The following is a 21151-nucleotide window of genomic DNA, read 5'->3' as shown; positions in this document are numbered from 1 at the left end:
ATTTTCGACAAAATTGGGGGTTGTGTGTCCATTGATCATCGACCAGAGGATCATACACCTCACCCCACATTTGTTTCCTTGCCATAGATCACATTCTTGGATTTCTGGTGGAGACCATTTCTTGGTTAGAAATCCATAGGTGTTAGCCTTCGGTATTATTGAAAATGGTCGTTCATGGCTATTTTCGACAAAAATGGGGGTTGTGTGGTCATTTATCATTGACCAGAGGCTCGTACACCTCCCCCCACATATGTTTGCTTGCTATAGATCACATTCTTGGATTTCTGGTGGAGACCATTTCTTGGTCAAAAATCCGTACGTGTTAGCCTCCAGTATTATTGTAAATGGTCGTTCATGGCTATTTTCGACAAAAATGGGGGTTGTGTGGCCACTGATAATCGACCAGAGGCTCGTACACCTCACCCCACATATGTTTCCTTGCCATAGACCACATTCTTGGATTTCTGGTGGAGACCATTTCTTGGTCTAAAATCCGTACGTGTTAGCCTCCAGTATTATTGTAAATGGTCGTTCATGGCTATTTTCGACAAAAATGGGGGTTGTGTGGTCATTTATCATTGACCAGAGGCTCGTACACCTCCCCCCACATATGTTTGCTTGCTATAGATCACATTCTTGGATTTCTGGTGGAGACCATTTCTTGGTCAAAAATCCGTACGTGTTAGCCTCCAGTATTATTGTAAATGGTCGTTCATGGCTATTTTCGACAAAAATGGGGGTTGTGTGGCCACAGATAATCGACCAGAGGCTCGTACACCTCACCCCACATATGTTTCCTGGCCATAGACCACATTCTTGGATTTTTGGTGGAGACCATTTCTTGGTCAAAAATCTGTAGGTGTTAGCTTTCGGTATTATTGAAAATGGTTGTTCATGGCTATTTTCGACAAAAATGGGGGTTGTGTGGCAATTGATCATCGACCATAGGCTAGTACACCTCACCCCACATATGTTTCCTTGTCGTAGATCACATTCTTGGATTTCTAGAGGAGACAATTTCTTGGTCAAAAATCCATAGGTGTTAGCCTTCGGTATTATTGAAAATGGTCGTTCATGGCTATTTTCGGCAAAAATGGGGGTTGTGTGGCCATTTATCATCGACCAGAGGCTCGAACACCTCACCCCACATATGTTTCCTTACCATAGATCAGATGCTTGGATTTCTGGTGGAGACCATTTCTTGGTCAAAAATCCGTAGGTGTTAGCCTTCGGTATTATTGAAAATGGTCGTTAATGGCTATTTTCGAAAAAATGGGGGTTGTGTGGCCATTTATCATCGACCAGAGGCTCGTACACCTCACCCCACATATGTTTCCTTGCCATTGATTACATTCTTGGACTTCTAGTAGAGACCATTTCTTGGTCAAAAATCCGTACGTGTTAGCCTTCGATATTATTGAAAATGGTCGTTCATGGCTATTTTCAACAAAAATGGGGGTTGTGTGGCCATTGATCATCAACCAGAGGCTCGTACACCTCACCCCACATTTGTTTCCTTGTCATTGATCACATTCTTGAATTTCTGGTGTAGACCATTTCTTGGTCAAAAATCCGTAGGTGTTAGCCTTTGGTATAATTGAAAATGGTCGTTCATGGCTATTTTCAACAAAAATGGGGGTTGTGTGGCCATTGATCATCGACCAGAGGCTCGTACACCTCACCCCACATATGTTTCCTTGCCATTGATTACATTCTTGGACTTCTAGTAGAGACCATTTCTTGGTCAAAAATCCGTACGTGTTAGCCTTCGATATTATTGAAAATGGTCGTTCATGGCTATTTTCAACAAAAATGGGGGTTGTGTGGCCATTGATCATCAACCAGAGGCTCGTACACCTCACCCCACATTTGTTTCCTTGTCATTGATCACATTCTTGAATTTCTGGTGTAGACCATTTCTTGGTCAAAAATCCGTAGGTGTTAGCCTTTGGTATTATTGAATATGGTCGTTCATGGCTTGTGTAGCCATTGATCTTCGACCAGAGGCTCATACACGTCACTACACATATGTTTCCGTGCCATAGATCACATTCTTGGATTTATGGTGGAGACCATTTCTTGGTCAAAAATTCGTAGGTGTTAGCCTTCAGTGTCGTTGAAAATGGTCGTTCATGGCTATTGATCATCAACCAGAGGCTCGTACATCTCACCCCACATATGTTTTCTTGCCATAGATCACATTCTTGGATTTCTAGTGGAGACCATTTCTTGGTCAAAAATCCGTAGGTGTTAGCCTTCGGTATTATTAAAAATGGTCGTTCATGGCTATTTTCGACAAAAATGGCAGTTGTGTGGCCATTGATCATAGACTAGAGGCTTGTACACCTCACCCCACATATGTTTCCTTGCCATAGACCACATTCTTGGATTTTTGGTGGAGACCATTTCTTGGTCAAAATCTGTAGGTGTTAGCCTTCGGTACTATTGAAAATGGTCGTTCATGGCTATTTTCGACAAAAATGGGGGTTGTGTGGCAATTGATCATCGACCAGAGGCTCGTACACCTCGCTCCACATATGTTTCCTTACATATATCACATTCTTGGATTTATGGTGGAGACCATTTCTTGGTCAAAAATCCGTAGGTGTTAGCCTTCAGTGCCATTGAAAATGGTCGTTCATGGCTATTTTCGACAAAAATGGGGGTTGTGTGTCCATTGATCATTGACCAGAGGATCGTACACCTCACCCCACATATGTTTCATTGCCATAGATCACATTCTTGGATTTCTGGTGGAGACCATTTCTTGGTCAAAAATCCGTCGGTGTTAGCTGTGGCAGAACCTCCCATGTTACCGGGCCCACATGCACCTGTCCTCGTCTCAAAGACCTCAGATGGCTATGCATGTACACCATGTAACTTAAAAGAATCCGTCCGAGTGTCCGAAGGACCCCGGATAAACCACTTACAACCAGGATCGTAGGATTAAGTAAACACAAATCACACACCCACATTCGCAGCGGAATTTCTTTATTTCAAAAAGTGACAAGTTACATTAAGGATACATTATACAAGATCGGAGTGATTATAAAAGTAATTCCAAAGTGTTACACTTTGAATGATGTATAATTTTCATAAGTTGAAAATACATGCTAGCTTAAGTGACAATCTCCATAAGAAAAGAAAGACAGGGTATACTAATATAAGAAGGCCGAGCCCACCGGCACTTAGCACCATCCACAGCAGCACACTTCTATTATGGTTCTTCCTCCTGTTTGGGAACCACCTTTGTGCAGAAACAGCAACACTCCACATGCTCTTCACCTAAAACAACATGGGCCGAAGCCCTGAGTACGGAGTGTACTTTCGCAAGTCTTACCCGACAAAATAAAAAGACTCTCAAGGATATGCTGGCTGATTAGGAATCAAGGTAAGGCGTATCAAGAATCAAGGACTCATTTTGCATAAAAGCTTACTAAAGTTGGTCCTTAAGCCTTCATTTTATTGTCAAGTTAAATAATTTATTGAATCTAGATTGGCCTAATCTAGAGCAATCACTTGGCCTAATCTAGCTTTCTTTTATTACTACCCTTCAATTCATCTTTAACTTCTTGATCTACCGTAGTAAGTCGTAGGGCAGAGTCTCCTTAACCGAGGAGTACCGAAGATTTGAACCGATTGAACCTAGCTGGGGATCCCTAACCACACAACATATGTAGCACTTAACCCTTGCATATGTCAACCTGCACTTGGGTAGAACAGGTTCCCGCTACCCGAGAGTACAGATCACCCCACCGTCCAGCCTCTTGCCACGGAGGGTACAAGCTACTCTCGCCATCTCCCACACCCAGTGTGGGCGAGCTGTTCTGGTATTGGTCCAGCCAAGATTAGGCTTACCCTGTCCCATACCAGGGCATGTGGATAGTTATAAATTCTCTACCTACTGGCCTACAGCGGACGGTCCTTAATCGACACAGACGGAGACACTAAACTAAGACTTCCTTCTCGTGCAAGTCACCCGCCCGGTCTCAATTTAATCCAACATTTTTCCTGTTTTTGGTACCCGGCAGGGGTACTCTTTTCGTGACGATGAACCCACCTGGACCCTAATGGACTCACCATCTTAAGTTTGCTTAGATTTTTGAAAGAAAAGTCCATAACCAATGTTCCACATCATTCTTTTCGAAAACAAATGATTTTTAAGTTTCTAAGCAGGGCTAAGCATTATCAGTTCTTTTTATAAAACAGGGATCAAGGAATTTACAAGGAATGGTAATGCATCAATTGTTTATCACACAACTCCTATCACCTAATGCATCATATAAGTGAGAAAAGCTTTTTAAAACACAAGGAAAGGGGTAAATGCACCGAGGCTTGCCTGAATAAAACACTAGGTTAGTGTTTGTTAGACGATGATCACTTGGCGATCAGCTTTTGTTCTGACACTCGCTCAGTCTGCCCATCCTCAGGTTTGTCCACTAGCAACACCTTGTGAAGTAGCCCACCCATTACATCATCTTGGGGTCGACTCGGCTCGTCCTCTGCATCACGTGATCAACTAGCGCACCTAATGAGATGCATAATGCACATGAATGACTACAAACAGGAATAGCACAAGACTAAATATTGCTATACCGGAGAAGATTAAATACTTAACCACAATGCATCAGAACTTTCGTAAGTAAACCCCAGATACCTATAACTCACTAGGCACAAAACTCACGTTCGTCTAGTTTAACAAGAGACCTATAAATACCAACCAAACATAGGCTTAGCACTATTGGACACCTAAATTCCGAATGTGAATAGAAACACCCTAACTAGCTCCCTAAGCTCCTTTTCCGGACAAACCCACATAATATACTAACTAAATAAACATGATCAAAACATAGAACCCCACCAAATCACAATCTCAACAACCTAATGCATTTATACAACTTTATCACGGGGTTTCATGGATTTCCTTGATTTAGTATGTAGAGTATTACTAAACACTGCATAACTCTATCACCACACTTTTAGGAACAAATGACCTAAAATGTATAAACGCTAAACTCAAGTGAGGCTAAGAAGACAATAGTAATAACATAGACATCATTAATGATGAACTCTATTCTACAAACATAAAGCTTATTCAATTAAATATTCCTTATACACAAACATTTTAAACCTAAGTTTCACATAACGTGATTATTTCCTGATCAAGAACACAATTATAATAGTACATGTAATGAAGCATTTTGCAACACCCAATTTAATCACAACAATCATCGTGACTAATATATATCTATCCAATCTAGGCATCAACCAAAAGCAGGAGCAGTGAAATGGCTCACCACGACCAAACATGACTCTAATCACGCGGAAGCGACGACGAGCACCGGTTCACCCAAATCACCGGTCGGACACCTGACGAGTGTCGCACGGGATTCGCTCTCTTCTCCACAAATTCACATTCATGCACACAATTAAACCACAACCAATCCTTCGCGCACACAACACAGTCCATAGTAAGAAAAGAAGCTCAGCACTATAAACACGATGACAACCCATGGCTAGTGGAATCGAGGACGCGACTTGAAGTGGCACCTAACAACCGCATCACTTACGAGCGTGATGGTACAGATCAATGGCGAAGCACTGGAGCACAAGAGCAGCATGAGACGTAGCCTAGCGAAGAACAAGACGTCACGGGGCTCGGCGTCCAACAGCTTGTATGGCAAATGGAGCTCCACCAACAGGGATTGCAGAAGCGTGGCCAAGGTGAAATCGAGGGTCGGCGACTGGAGATGGGTTGGGTGCTGGAGGTAGCAGGGGCGAACTCCATGGGCGTCGGCTTGAGTGCGGCCTGAGAGTAGAGACGGCGAACTGGCAACATAGAGCTCCACGACAGCTTCTAGGGAGCCACGACTAGACCTTGGCAGCGGTGGAACAGGCGAGCACGCCCAGATGGCGCTCGGCTGCTGGCGAGCATAGCTGGGGCGAGTCCGGGGCCAAGACGGTTTGAGAAAGGGGCGCCGACGGCAAGGTGCCCATGCCCAGACAGGGAGGGAAAACGGAGGTGTAGACCGAGCTGGAGGTGGGCGCGAGCTCCAGTGAGCCAAGCGACGGCCATGGAGAGCTGGGAAACGGCAACCGGCTAAAGGAGTAAGGGAGGGCGAGCTGGGACCTAAGGCCAGGGCGAGGAGCCAAGGACGACTGGAAGAGATGAAGTTGAGCGGCAGCTGCTGTGAGTGAGACATGAGGGAGTGATTTCCTATTAGAGGAGGACGCGTGGGGGAGCAGGTGCCGTGAGGGTCTGAGGGAGAGATGAGCAGCGCTCCACAGCCACGCACGATGAAAAGATCAGGGAGAGGAATTGAGCGGTGGGATAAGAAAGATATTTTCCACATTTGATTTGGTTTTTTTTCTTGTTTCTTTTTTTACAAAAGCGATACGGATATATAGTGTTCTGGGACTAGGGTTTTAAAGAGGAATAAATGAGTTGGACCAAAGCGAGACCAGGTAAAATATTTAGACAACGTTTGATTGGTTGAAAACTACCGGGATTAGATGAAATTTGACTAGTTATTTATATCCGAAGATTTAAATCTGAGCAAGAAACATACGGACCGAAACAAAACGATATCAGAAATGCTACTAAAGACAACATTCCATTAATTTGAAGTCGAACAAAAATTTATCTGCTACTACGAATAGGGAAACGGATTAATTATGAATACTGGGTCTCAGCTCTAATTATCTCAGGCCGATTTAATTTTGCAGCAAACTTCTATCGTCGAGTTCTAATAATATTGACTTGGGCCAAAATCGCAAGAGTGAGTTGAGATTCCAAATTCGCATACGCTTAATCAATATATTTTAAACAGGCACTAGACTCGATAATTCACGAAACATTAGGAATAGTCCAAATAGACAGAGACAAAGGCGATATCGAAATCATGATAGACAAAGAGGAGTAGGACATAGAGACCATTATTCTCACTAACCTTCTGTGCTTAAGTCCATAGTCGCGACTGAAAGTGTAATAACACATGGGGTGTTACATTAGCCTTCGGTATTATCGAAAATGGTCGTCCATGGCTATTTTCGACAAAAATGGGGGTTGTGTGGCCATTTATCATTGACCAGAGGCTCGTACACCTCACCCCACATATGTTTCCTTGCCATAGATCACATTCTTGGATTTCTGGTGGAGACCATTTCTTGGTCAAAAATCCGTATGTGTTAGCCTCCACCATTATTGTAAATGGTCGTTCATGGCTATTTTCGACTAAAATGGGGGTTGTGTGGCCATTGATCATCGACTAGAGGCCCGTACACCTCACCCCACATATGTTTCCTTGCAATAGATCACATTCTTGGATTTTTGGTGGAGACCATTTCTTGGTCAAAAATCCGTAGGTGTTAGCCTTCGGTATTATTGAAAATGGTCGTTCATGGCTATTTTCGACAAAAATGGGTGTTGTGTGGCAATTGATCATTGACCAGAGGCTCATACACCTCACCCCACATATGTTTCCTTACCATAGATGACATTCTTGGATTTTTGGTGGAGACCATTGCTTGGTCTAAAATCCGTAGGTGTTAGCCTTCAGTGTCATTGAAAATGGTCGTTCATGGCTATTTTCGACAAAAATGGGGGTTGTGTGGCCATTGATCATCGACCAGAGGATCGTACACCTCACCCCACATATGTGTCCATGCCATAGATCACATTCATGGATTTCTGGTGGAGACCATTTCTTGGTCAAAAATCCGTAGGTGTTAGCCTTTGGTATTATTGAAAATGGTTGTTCATGGCTATTTTCGATAAAAATGGGCATTGTGTGGCCATTGATCATCGACCAGAGGCTCATACACCTCACACCACATATGTATCCTTGCCATAGATCACATTCTTGGATTTCTGGTGGAGACCATTTCTTGGTCAAAAATCCGTAGATGTTAGCCTTCGGTATTATTGAAAATGGTCGTTCATGGCTATTTTCGACAAAAATGGGGGTTGTGTGGCCATTTATCATCGACCAGAGGCTCATACACCTCACCCCACATATGTTTCCTTGCCATAGATCACATTCTTGGATTTTTAGTGGTGACCATTTCTTGGTCAAAAATCCGTAGGTGTTATCCTTTGGTATTATTGAAAATGGTCGTTCATGGCTATTTTCGACAAAAATGGGTGTTGTGTGGCAATTGATCATCGACCAGAGGCTCATACACCTCACCCCACATATGTTTCCTTACCATAGATGACATTCTTGGATTTTTGGTGGAGACCATTGCTTGGTCTAAAATCCGTAGGTGTTAGCCTTCAGTGTCATTGAAAATGGTCGTTCATGGCTATTTTCGACAAAAATGGGGGTTGTGTGGCCATTGATCATCGACCAGAGGATCATACACCTCACCCCACATATGTGTCCATGCCATAGATCACATTCATGGATTTCTGGTGGAGACCATTTCTTGGTCAAAAATCCGTAGGTGTTAGCCTTCGGTACTATTGAAAATGGTTGTTCATGGCTATTTTTGATAAAAATGGGCGTTGTGTGGCCATTGATCATCGACCAGAGGCTCATACACCTCACCCCACATATGTATCCTTGCCATAGATCACATTCTTGGATTTCTAGTGGAGACCATTTCTTGGTCAAAAATCCGTAGATGTTAGCCTTCGGTATTATCGAAAATGGTCGTTCATGGCTATTTTCGACAAAAATGGGGGTTGTGTGGCCATTTATCATCGACCAGAGGCTCGTACACCTCACCCCACATATGTTTCCTTGCCATAGATCACATTCTTGGATTTTTAGTGGTGACCATTTCTTGGTCAAAAATCCGTACGTGTTAGTCTTCGGTATTATTGAAAATGGTCGTTCATGGCTATTTTCGACAAAAATGGGGGTCGTGTGGTCATTGATAATCGACCAGAGGCTCGTACACCTCACCCCACATATGTTTCCTTTCCATAGATCACATTCTTGGATTTCTGGTGGACACCATTTCTTGGTCAAAAATCCGTAGGTGTTAGCCTTTGGTATTATTGAAAATGGTCGCTCATGGCTATTTTCGACAAAAATGGGGGTTGTGTGGCCATTGATCATCGACCAGAGGCTCGTACACCATACCCCACATATGGTTCCTTGCCATAGACCACATTAATGGATTTTTGGTGGAGACCATTTCTTGGTCAAAAATCCATAGGTGTTAGCCTTCAGTATTATTGAAAAAATGGTCGTTCATGGCTATTTTCGACAAAAATGAGGGTTGTGTGCCAATTGATTATCGACCAGAGGCTCGTACACCTCGCTACACATATGTTTCCTTGCCATAGATCACATTCTTGGTTTTATGGTGGAGACCATTTCTTGGTCAAAAATCCGTAGGTGTTAGCCTTCGGTGTTATTGAAAATGGTCGTTCATGGCTATTTTCGACAAAAATGGGGGTTGTGTGGCCATTTATCATCGACCACAGGCTCTTACACCTCACCCCACATATGTTTCCTTGCCATAGATCACATTCTTGGATTTCTAGTGGTGACCATTTCTTGGTCAAAAATCTGTACGTGTTAGCCTTCGGTATTATTGAAAATGGTCGTTCATGGCTATTTTCAACAAAAATGGGGGTTGTGTGGCCATTGATCATCGACCAGAGGCTCGTACACCTCACCCCACACATGTTTTGTTGCCATAGACCACATTCTTGGATTTTTGGTGGAGATCATTTCTTGGTCAAAAATCTGTAGGTGTTAGCCTTCGGTATTATTGAAAATGGTTGTTCATGGCTATTTTCGACAAAAATGGGGGTTGTGTGGCAATTGATTATCGACCAGAGGCTCATACACCTCGCTCTACATATGTTTCCTTGCCATAGATCACATTCTTGGTTTTATGGTGGAGACCATTTCTTGGTCAAAAATCCGTAGGTGTTAGCCTTCGGTGCCATTGAAAATGGTCGTTCATGGCTAATTTCGACAAAAATGGGGGTTGTGTGACCATTGATCATCGACCAGAGGCTCGTACACCTCACCACACATATGTTTCCTTGCCATAGATTACATTCTTGGATTTCTGGTGGAGACCATTTCTTGGTCAAAAATTTGTCGGTGTTAGCCTTCGGTATTATTGAAAATGGTCGTTCATGGCTATTTTTGAAAAAATGGGGGTTGTGTGGCCATTTATCATCGACCAGAGGCTCATACACCTCACCCCACATATGTTTCCTTGCCATAGATCACATTCTTGTTTTTCTGGTGGAGACCATTTCTTGGTCAAAAATTCGTATGTGTTAGCCTTTAGTATTTTTGAAAATGGTCGTTCATGGCTATTTTCGACTAAAATGGGGGTTGTGTGGCCATTGATCATCGACCAGAGGCTCGTACACCTCACCTCACATATGTTTCCTTGCCATAGATCACATTCTTGGATTTTTGGTGGAGATCATTTCTTCGTCAAAAATCCGTAGGTGTTAGCCTTCGGTATTTTTGAAAATGGTCGTTCATGGCTATTTTCGACAAAAATGGGGGTTGTGTGGCAATTGATCAACGACCAGAGGCTCATACACCTCACCCCACATATGTTTCCTTGCCATAGATCACATTCTTGGATTTTTGGTGGAGACCATTTCTTGGTCTAAAATCCGTAGGTGTTAGCCTTCAGTGTCATTGAAAATGGTCGTTCATGGCTATTTTTGACAAAAATGGGGGTTGTGTGGCCATTGATCTTCGACTAGAGGCTCGTACACCTCACCCCACATATGTGTCCGTGCCATAGATCACATTCTTGGATTTCTGCTGGAGACCATTTCTTGGTCAAAAATCCGTAGTGTTAGCCTTCGGTATTACTGAAAATGGTCGTTTATGGCTATTTTCGATAAAAATGGGCGTTGTGTGGCCATTGATCATCGACCAGAGGCTCATACACCTCACCCCACATATGTATCCTTGCCATAGATCACATTCTTGGATTTCTAGTGGAGACCATTTCTTGGTCAAAAATCCATAGGTATTAGCCTTCGGTATTATTGAAAATGGTCGTTCATGGTTATTTTCGACAAAAATGGGGGTTGTGTCGCCATTTATCATCGACCAGAGGCTCGTACACCTCACCCCACATATGTTTCCTTGCCATAGATCACATTCTTGGATTTCTGGTGGAGACCTTTTCTTGGTCAAAAATCCGTACGTGTTAGCCTTCAGTATTATTGAAAATGGTCGTTCATGGCTATTTTCGACAAAAATGGGGGTTGTGTGGATTTATCAACGACAAGAGGCTCGTACACCTCACCGCACATATGCTTCCTTGCCATAGATCACATTCTTGGATTTCTGGTAGAGACCATTTCTTGGTCAAAAATTTGTACGTGTTAGCCTTCGGTATTATTGAAAATGGTCGTTCATGGCTATTTTCGACAAAAATGGGGGTTGTGTGGCCATTGATCATCGACTAGAGGCTTGTACACCTCACCCCACATATGTTTCCTTGCCATAGATCACATTCTTGGATTTTTGGTGGAGACATTTATTTGTAAAAAATTCGTAGGTGTTCGCCTTCGGTATTATTGAAAATGGTCGTTCATGGCTATTTTCGACAAAAATGGGGGTTGTGTGGCCATTGATCATCGACCAGAGGCTCGTACACCTCACCCCACATATGTTTCCTTGCTATAGATCACATTCTTGGATTTCTGGTGGACACCATTTCTTGGTAAAAAAATCTGAAGGTGTTAGCCTTCGGTATTATTGAAAATGGTCGTTCATGGCAATTTTTGACAAAAATGGGGGTTGCGTGGCCATTTATCATCGACCAGACGTTTGTACACCTTACCCCACATATTTTTCCTTGCCATAGATCACATTCGTGGATTTCTTGTGGAGACCATTTCTTGGTCAAAAATTCGTACGTGTTAGCCTTCGGTATTATTGAAAATGGTCGTTCATTGCTATTTTCGACAAAAATGGGGGTTATGTGCCATTGATCATCGACTAGAGGCTCATACACCTCACCCCACATATGTTTCTTTGCCATAGATCACATTCTTGGATTACTCGGGGAGACCATTTTTTGGTCAAAAATCTGAATATGTTAGCCTTCGATATTATTGAAAATGGTCGTTCATGGCTATTTTCGACAAAAATTGGGGTTGTGTGGCCATTGATCTTCGACCAAAGGCTCATCCACCTCACCCCACATATGTATCCTTGCCATAGATCACATTCTTTGATTTCTAGTGGAGACCATTTCTTGGTCAAAAATCCATAGGTATTAGCCTTCGGTATTATTGAAAATGGTCATTCATTGTTATTTTCGACAAAAATGGGGGTTGTGTGGCCATTTATCATCGACCAGAGGCTCGTACACCTCACCCCACATATGTTTCCTTGCCATAGATCACATTCTTGGATTTCTGATGGAGACCATTTCTTGGTCAAAAATCCGTACGTGTTAGCCTTCGGTATTATTGAAAATGGTCGTTCATGGCTATTTTCGACAAAAATGGGGGTTGTGTGGCCATTGATCATCGACTAGAGGCTCGTACACCTCGCCCCACAAACTTATCCTTACCATAGATCACATTCTTGGATTTCTAGTGGAGACCATTTCTTGGTCAAAAATCCATAGGTGTTAGCCTTCGGTATTATTGAAAATGGTCGTTCATGGCTATTTTCAACAAAAATGGGGGTTGTGTGGCCATTGATCATCGACCAGAGGCTCGTACACCTCACCCCACACATGTTTTGTTGCCATAAACCACATTCTTGGATTTTTCTTGGAGATCATTTCTTGGTCAAAAATCCGTAGGTGTTAGCCTTCGGTATTATTGAAAATGGTCGTTCATGGCTATTTTCGACAAAAATGGGGGTTGTGTGGCAATTGATTATCGACCAGAGGCTCATACACCTCGCTCTACATATGTTTCCTTGCCATAGATCACATTCTTGGTTTTATGGTGGAGACCATTTCTTGGTCAAAAATCCGTAGGTGTTAGCCTTCGGTGCCATTGAAAATGGTCGTTCATGGCTAATTTCGACAAAAATGGGGGTTGTGTGACCATTGATCATAGACCAGAGGCTTGTACACCTCACCACACATATGTTTCCTTGCCATAGATTACATTCTTGGATTTCTGGTGGAGACCATTTCTTGGTCAAAAATTTGTCGGTGTTAGCCTTCGGTATTATTGAAAATGGTCGTTCATGGCTATTTTTGAAAAAATGGGGGTTGTGTGGCCATTTATCATCGACCAGAGGCTCATACACCTCACCCCACATATGTTTCCTTGCCATAGATCACATTCTTGGATTTCTGGTGGAGACCATTTCTTGGTCAAAAATTCGTATGTGTTAGCCTTCAGTATTTTTGAAAATGGTCGTTCATGGCTATTTTCGACTAAAATGGGGGTTGTGTGGCCATTGATCATCGACCAGAGGCTCGTACACCTCAACTCACATATGTTTCCTTGCCATAGATCACATTCTTGGATTTTTGGTGGAGATCATTTCTTCGTCAAAAATCTGTAGGTGTTAGCCTTCGGTATTTTTGAAAATGGTCGTTCATGGCTATTTTCGACAAAAATGGGGGTTGTGTGGCAATTGATCAACGACCAGAGGCTCATACACCTCACCCCACATATGTTTCCTTGCTATAGATCACATTCTTGGATTTTTGGTGGAGACCATTTCTTGGTCTAAAATCCTTAGGTGTTAGCCTTCAGTGTCATTGAAAATGGTCGTTCATGGCTATTTTTGACAAAAATGGGGGTTGTGTGGCCATTGATCTTCGACCAGAGGCTCGTACACCTCACCCCACATATGTGTCCGTGCCATAGATCACATTCTCGGATTTCTGCTGGAGACCATTTCTTGGTCAAAAATCCGTAGTGTTAGCCTTCGGTATTATTGAAAATGGTCGTTTATGGCTATTTTCGATAAAAATGGGCGTTGTGTGGCCATTGATCATCGACCAGAGGCTCATACACCTCACCCCACATATGTATCCTTGCCATAGATCACATTCTTGGATTTCTAGTGGAGACCATTTCTTGGTCAAAAATCCATAGGTATTAGCCTTCGGTATTATTGAAAATGGTCGTTCATGGTTATTTTCGACAAAAATGGGGGTTGTGTGGCCATTTATCATCGACCAGAGGCTCGTACACCTCACCCCACATATGTTTCCTTGCCATAGGTCACATTCTTGGATTTCTGGTGGAGACCATTTCTTGGTCAAAAATCCGTACGTGTTAGCCTTCGGTATTATTGAAAATGGTCGTTCATGGCTATTTTCGACAAAAATGGGGGTTGTGTGGATTTATCATCCACAAGAGGCTCGTACACCTCACCGCACATATGCTTCCTTGCCATAGATCACATTCTTGGATTTCTGGTAGAGACCATTTCTTGGTCAAAAATTTGTACGTGTTAGCCTTCGGTATTATTGAAAATGGTCGTTCATGGCTATTTTCGACAAAAATGGGGGTTGTGTGGCCATTGATCATCGACTAGAGGCTTGTACACCTCACCCCACATATGTTTCCTTGCCATAGATCACATTCTTGGATTTCTGGTGGAGACATTTCTTTGTAAAAAATTCGTAGGTGTTCGCCTTCGGTATTATTGAAAATGGTCGTTCATGGCTATTTTCGACAAAAATGGGGGTTGTGTGGCCATTGATCATCGACCAGAGGCTCGTACACCTCACCCCACATATGTTTCCTTGCTATAGATCACATTCTTGGATTTCTGGTGGACACCATTTCTTGGTAAAAAAATCCGAAGGTGTTAGCCTTCGGTATTATTGAAAATGGTCGTTCATGGCAATTTTCGACAAAAATGGGGGTTGCGTGGCCATTTATCATCGACCAGACGTTTGTACACCTTACCCCACATATTTTTCCTTGCCATAGATCACATTCATGGATTTCTTGTGGAGACCATTTCTTGGTCAAAAATTCGTACGTGTTAGCCTTCGGTATTATTGAAAATGGTCGCTCATTGCTATTTTCGACAAAAATGGGGGTTATGTGCCATTGACCATCGACTAGAGGCTCATACACCTCACCCCACATATGTTTCTTTGCCATAGATCACATTCTTGGATTACTCGGGGAGACCATTTTTTGGTCAAAAATCTGAATATGTTAGCCTTCGATATTATTGAAAATGGTCGTTCATGGCTATTTTCGACAAAAATTGGGGTTGTGTGGCCATTGATCTTCGACCAAAGGCTCATACACCTCACCCCACATATGTATCCTTGCCATAGATCACATTCTTGGATTTCTAGTGGAGACCATTTCTTGGTCAAAAATCCATAGGTATTAGCCTTCAGTATTATTGCAAATTGTCGTTCATTGCTATTTTCGACAAAAATGGGGGTTGTGTGGCCATTTATCATCGACCAGAGGCTCGTACACCTCACCCCACATATGTTTCCTTGCCATAGATCACATTCTTGGATTTCTGATGGAGACCATTTCTTGGTCAAAAATCCGTACGTGTTAGCCTTCGGTATTATTGAAAATGGTCGTTCATGGCTATTTTCGACAAAAATGGGGGTTGTGTGGCCATTGATCATCGACTAGAGGCTCGTACACCTCGCCCCACAAACTTATCCTTACCATAGATCACATTCTTGGATTTCTAGTGGAGACCATTTCTTGGTCAAAAATCCATAGGTGTTAGCCTTCGGTATTATTAAAAATGGTCGTTCATGGCTATTTTCAACAAAAATGGGGGTTGTGTGGCCATTGATCATCGACCAGAGGCTCGTACACCTCACCCCACACATGTTTTATTGACATAGACCACATTCTTGGATTTTTGGTGGAGATCATTTCTTGGTCAAAAATCCGTAGGTGTTAGCCTTCGGTATTATTGAAAATGGTCGTTCATGGCTATTTTCGACAAAAATGGGGGTTGTGTGGCAATTGATTATCGACCAGAGGCTCATACACCTCGCTCTACATATGTTTCCTTGCCATAGATCACATTCTTGGTTTTATGGTGGAGACCATTTATTGGTCAAAAATCCGTAGGTGTTAGCCTTCGGTGCCATTGAAAATGCTCGTTCATGGCTAATTTCGACAAAAATGGGGGTTGTGTGACCATTGATCATCGACCAGAGGCTCGTACACCTCACCACACATATGTTTCCTTGCCATAGATTACATTCTTGGATTTCTGGTGGAGACCATTTCTTGGTCAAAAATTTGTCGGTGTTAGCCTTCGGTATTATTGAAAATGGTCGGTCATGGCTATTTTTGAAAAAATGGGGGTTGTGTGGCCATTAATCATCGACCAGAGGCTCATACACCTCACCCCATATATGTTTCCTTGCCATAGATCACATTCTTGGATTTCTGGTGGAGACCATTTCTTGGTCAAAAATTCGTATGTGTTAGCCTTCAGTATTTTTGAAAATGGTCGTTCATGGCTATTTTCGACTAAAATGGGGGTTGTGTGGCCATTGATCATCGACCAGAGGCTCGTACACCTCACCTCACATATGTTTCCTTGCCATAGATCACATTCTTGGATTTTTGGTGGAGATCATTTCTTCGTCAAAAATCCGTAGGTGTTAGCCTTCGGTATTTTTGAAAATGGTCGTTCATGGCTATTTTCGACAAAAATGGGGGTTGTGTGGCAATTGATCAACGACCAGAGGCTCATACACCTCACCCCACATATGTTTCCTTGCCATAGATCACATTCTTGGATTTTTGGTGGAGACCATTTCTTGGTCTAAAATCCGTAGGTGTTAGCCTTCAGTGTCATTGAAAATGGTCGTTCATGGCTATTTTTGACAAAAATGGGGGTTGTGTGGCCATTGATCTTCGACCAGAGGCTCGTACACCTCACCCCACATATGTGTCCGTGCCATAGATCACATTCTTGGATTTCTGCTGGAGACCATTTCTTGGTCAAAAATCCGTAGTGTTAGCCTTCGGTATTATTGAAAATGGTCGTTTATGGCTATTTTCGATAAAAATGGGCGTTGTGTGGCCATTGATCATCGACCAGAGGCTCATACACCTCACCCCACATATGTATCCTTGCCATAGATCACATTCTTGGATTTCTAGTGGAGACCATTTCTTGGTCAAAAATCCATAGGTATTAGCCTTCGGTATTATTGAAAATGGTCGTTCATGGTTATTTTCGATAAAACTGGGGGTTGTGTGGCCATTTATCATCGACCAGAGGCTTGTACACCTCACCCCACATATGTTTCCTTGCCATAGATCACATTCTTGGATTTCTGGTGGAGACCATTTCTTGGTCAAAAATCCGTACGTGTTAGCCTTCGGTATTATTGAAAATGGTCGTTCATGGCTATTTTCGACAAAAATGGGGGTTGTGTGGATTTATCATCGACAAGAGGCTCGTACACCTCACCGCACATATGCTTCCTTGCCATAGATCACATTCTTGGATTTCTGGTAGAGACCATTTCTTGGTCAAAAATTTGTACGTGTTAGCCTTCGGTATTATTGAAAATGGTCGTTCATGGCTATTTTTGACAAAAATGGGGGTTGTGTGGCCATTGATCATCGACTAGAGGCTTGTACACCTCACCCCACATATGTTTCCTTGCCATAGATCACATTCTTGGATTTCTGGTGGAGACATTTCTTTGTAAAAAATTCGTAGGTGTTCGCCTTCGGTATTATTGAAAATGGTCGTTCATGGCTATTTTCGACAAAAATGGGGGTTGTGTGGCCATTGATCATCGACCAGAGGCTCGTACACCTCACCCCACATATGTTTCCTTGCTATAGATCACATTCTTGGATTTCTGGTAGACACCATTTCTTGGTAAAAAAATCCGAAGGTGTTAGCCTTCGGTATTATTGAAAATGGTCGTTCATGGCAATTTTCGACAAAAATGGGGGTTGCGTGGCCATTTATCATCGACCAGACGTTTGTACACCTTACCCCACATATTTTTCCTTGCCATAGATCACATTCATGGATTTCTTGTGGAGACCATTTCTTGGTCAAAAATTCGTACGTGTTAGCCTTCGGTATTATTGAAAATGGTCGTTCATTGCTATTTTCGACAAAAATGGGGGTTATGTGCCATTGATCATCGACTAGAGGCTCATACACCTCACCCCACATATGTTTCTTTGCCATAGATCACATTCTTGGATTACTCGGGGAGACCATTTCTTGGTCAAAAATCTGAATATGTTAGCCTTCGATATTATTGAAAATGGTCGTTCATGGCTATTTTCGACAAAAATTGGGGTTGTGTGGCCATTGATCTTCGACCAAAGGCTCATACACCTCACCCCACATATGTATCCTTGCCATAGATCACATTCTTGGATTTCTAGTGGAGACCATTTCTTGGTCAAAAATCCATAGGTATTAGCCTTCGGTATTATTGAAAATGGTCGTTCATTGTTATTTTCGACAAAAATGGGGGTTGTGTGGCCATTTATCATCGACCAGAGGCTCGTACACCTCACCCCACATATGTTTCCTTGCCATAGATCACATTCTTGGATTTCTGATGGAGACCATTTCTTGGTCAAAAATCCGTACGTGTTAGCCTTCGGTATTATTGAAAATGGTCGTTCATGGCTATTTTCGACAAAAATGGGGGTTGTGTGGCCATTGATCATCGACTAGAGGCTCGTACACCTCGCCCCACAAACTTATCCTTACCATAGATCACATTCTTGGATTTCTAGTGGAGACCATTTCTTGGTCAAAAATCCATAGGTGTTAGCCATCGGTATTATTGAAAATGGTCGTTCATGGTTATTTTCGACAAAAATGGGGGTTGTGTGGCCATTGATCGTCGACCAGAGGCTCGTACACCTCACCCCACATATGTTTCCTTGCCATAGATCACATTCTTGGATTTCTGGTGGAGACCATTTCTTGGTAAAAAATCCGTAGGTGTTCGCCTTCGGTATTATTGAAAATGGTCGTTCATGGCTATTTTCGACAAAAATGGGGGTTGTGTGGCCATTGATCATCGACCAGAGGCTCGTACACCTCACCCCACATATGTTTCCTTGCTATAGATCACATTCTTTGATTTCTGGTGGACACCATTTCTTGGTAAAAAAATCCGTAGTTGTTAGCCTTCGCTATTATTGAAAATGATCGTTCATGGCTATTTTCGACAAAAATGGGGGTTATGTGGCCATTTATCATCGACCAGAGGCTTGTACACCTCACCCCACATATTTTTCCTTGCCATAGATCGCATTCTTGGATTTCTTATGGAGACCATTTCTTGGTCAAAAATTCGTACGCGTTGAAAATGGTCGTTCATTGCTATTTTTGACAAAAATGGGGGTTATGTGACATTGATCATCGACCAGAGGCTCATACACCTCACCCCACATATATTTCCTTGCCATAGATCACATTTTTGGATTTCTGGGGGAGACCATTTCTTGGTCAAAAATATGAATATGTTAGCCTTCGGTATTATTGAAAATGGTCGTTCATGGCTATTTTCGACAAAAATGGGGGTTGTGTGGCGATTGATCTTCGACAAAAGGCTCATACACCTCACTACACATATGTTTGCTTGCCATAGATCACATTCTTGGATTTTCGGTGGAGACCATTTCTTGGTCAAAAATCCGTAGGTGTTAGCCTTCGGTATTATTGAAAATGGTCGTTCATGGCTATTTTCGACAAAAATGGGGGTTGTGTGGCCATTGATCATCGACCAGAGGCTCGTACACCTCACCCCACATATGTTTCCTTGCCATAGATAACATTCTTAGATTTTTGGTGGAGACTATTTCTTGGTAAAAAATCCGTAGGTGTTAACCTTCGGTATTATTGAAAATGGTCGTTCATGGCTATTTTCGACAAAAATGGGGGTTGTGTGGCCATTGATCGTCGATCCGAGGCTCGTACACCTCACCCCACATATGTTTCCTTACCATAGATCACATTCTTGGATTTTTGGTGGAGACCATTTCTTGGTCAAAAATCCGTAGGTGTTAGCCTTCGGTATTACTGAAAATGGTCGTTCATGGCTATTTTCGACAAAAATGGGGTTGTGTGGCCATTTATCACCGACCAGAGGTTCGTACACCTCAAACCACATATGTTTCCTTGCCATAGATCATATTCTCGGATTTCTGGTGCAGACCATTTCTTGGTCAAAAATCCGTAGGTGTTAGCCTTCGTTATTATTGAAAATGGTCGTTCATGGCTATTTTCGACAAAAATGGGGGTTGTGTGGCCATTGATCATCGACCAGAGGCTCATACACCTCACCCCACATATGTTTTGTTGCCATAGATCATATTCTTGGATTTATGGTGGAGATCATTTCTTGGTCAAAAATCCGTAGGTGTTAGCCTTCAGTGTCCTTGAAAATGGTCGTTCATGGCTATTTTCGACAAAAATGGGGGTTGTGTGGCCATTGATCATCGACAAGAGGCTCGAACACTTCACCCCACATATGTTTTCTTGCCATAGATCACATTATTGGATTTCTGGTGGAGACCATTTCTTGGTCAAAAATCCGTAGGTGTTAGCCTTCGGTATTATTGAAAATGGTCGTTCATGGCTAGTTTCGACAAAAATGGGGGTTGTGTGGCCATTAATCATCGACCAGAGGCTCGTACACCTCACCCCACATATGTTTCCTTGTCATAGATCACATTCTTGGATTTCTAGTTGAGACCATTTCTTGGTCAAAAATCCGTAGGTGTTAGCCTTCGGTATTATTGAAAATGGTCGTTCATGGCTATTTTTGACAAAAATGGGGGTTGTATGGCCATTGATCATCGACCAGAGGCTCGTACACCTCACCCCACATTTGTTTCCTTGCCATAGATCACATTCTTGGATTTCTAGTGGAGACCATTTCTTGGTAAAAAATCGTAGGTGTTAGCCCTCGGTATTATTGAAAATGGTCGTTCATGGCTATTTTCGACAAAAATGGGGGTTGTGTGGCCATTGATCATCGACCAGAGGCTCGTACACCTCATCCCACATATGTTTCCTTGCCTAAGATCACATTCTTGGATTTTTGGTGGAGACGATTTCTTGGTCAAAAATCCGTGGGTGTTAGCCTTCAGTATTATTGAAAATCATCGTTCATGGCTATTTTCGATAAAAATGGGGGTTGTGTGGCCATTGATCATCGACCAGAGGCTTGTACACCTCACCCCACATATGTTTCCTTCCCATAGATCACATTC

This window comes from Zea mays, chromosome 9 (assembly GCF_902167145.1).
Source record: "Zea mays cultivar B73 chromosome 9, Zm-B73-REFERENCE-NAM-5.0, whole genome shotgun sequence".
In the NCBI taxonomy this organism is placed as follows: Eukaryota; Viridiplantae; Streptophyta; class Magnoliopsida; order Poales; family Poaceae; genus Zea; species Zea mays.
The sequence above is the reverse complement of the archived record's forward strand: the minus strand, read 5'-3'. Positions refer to the sequence as shown.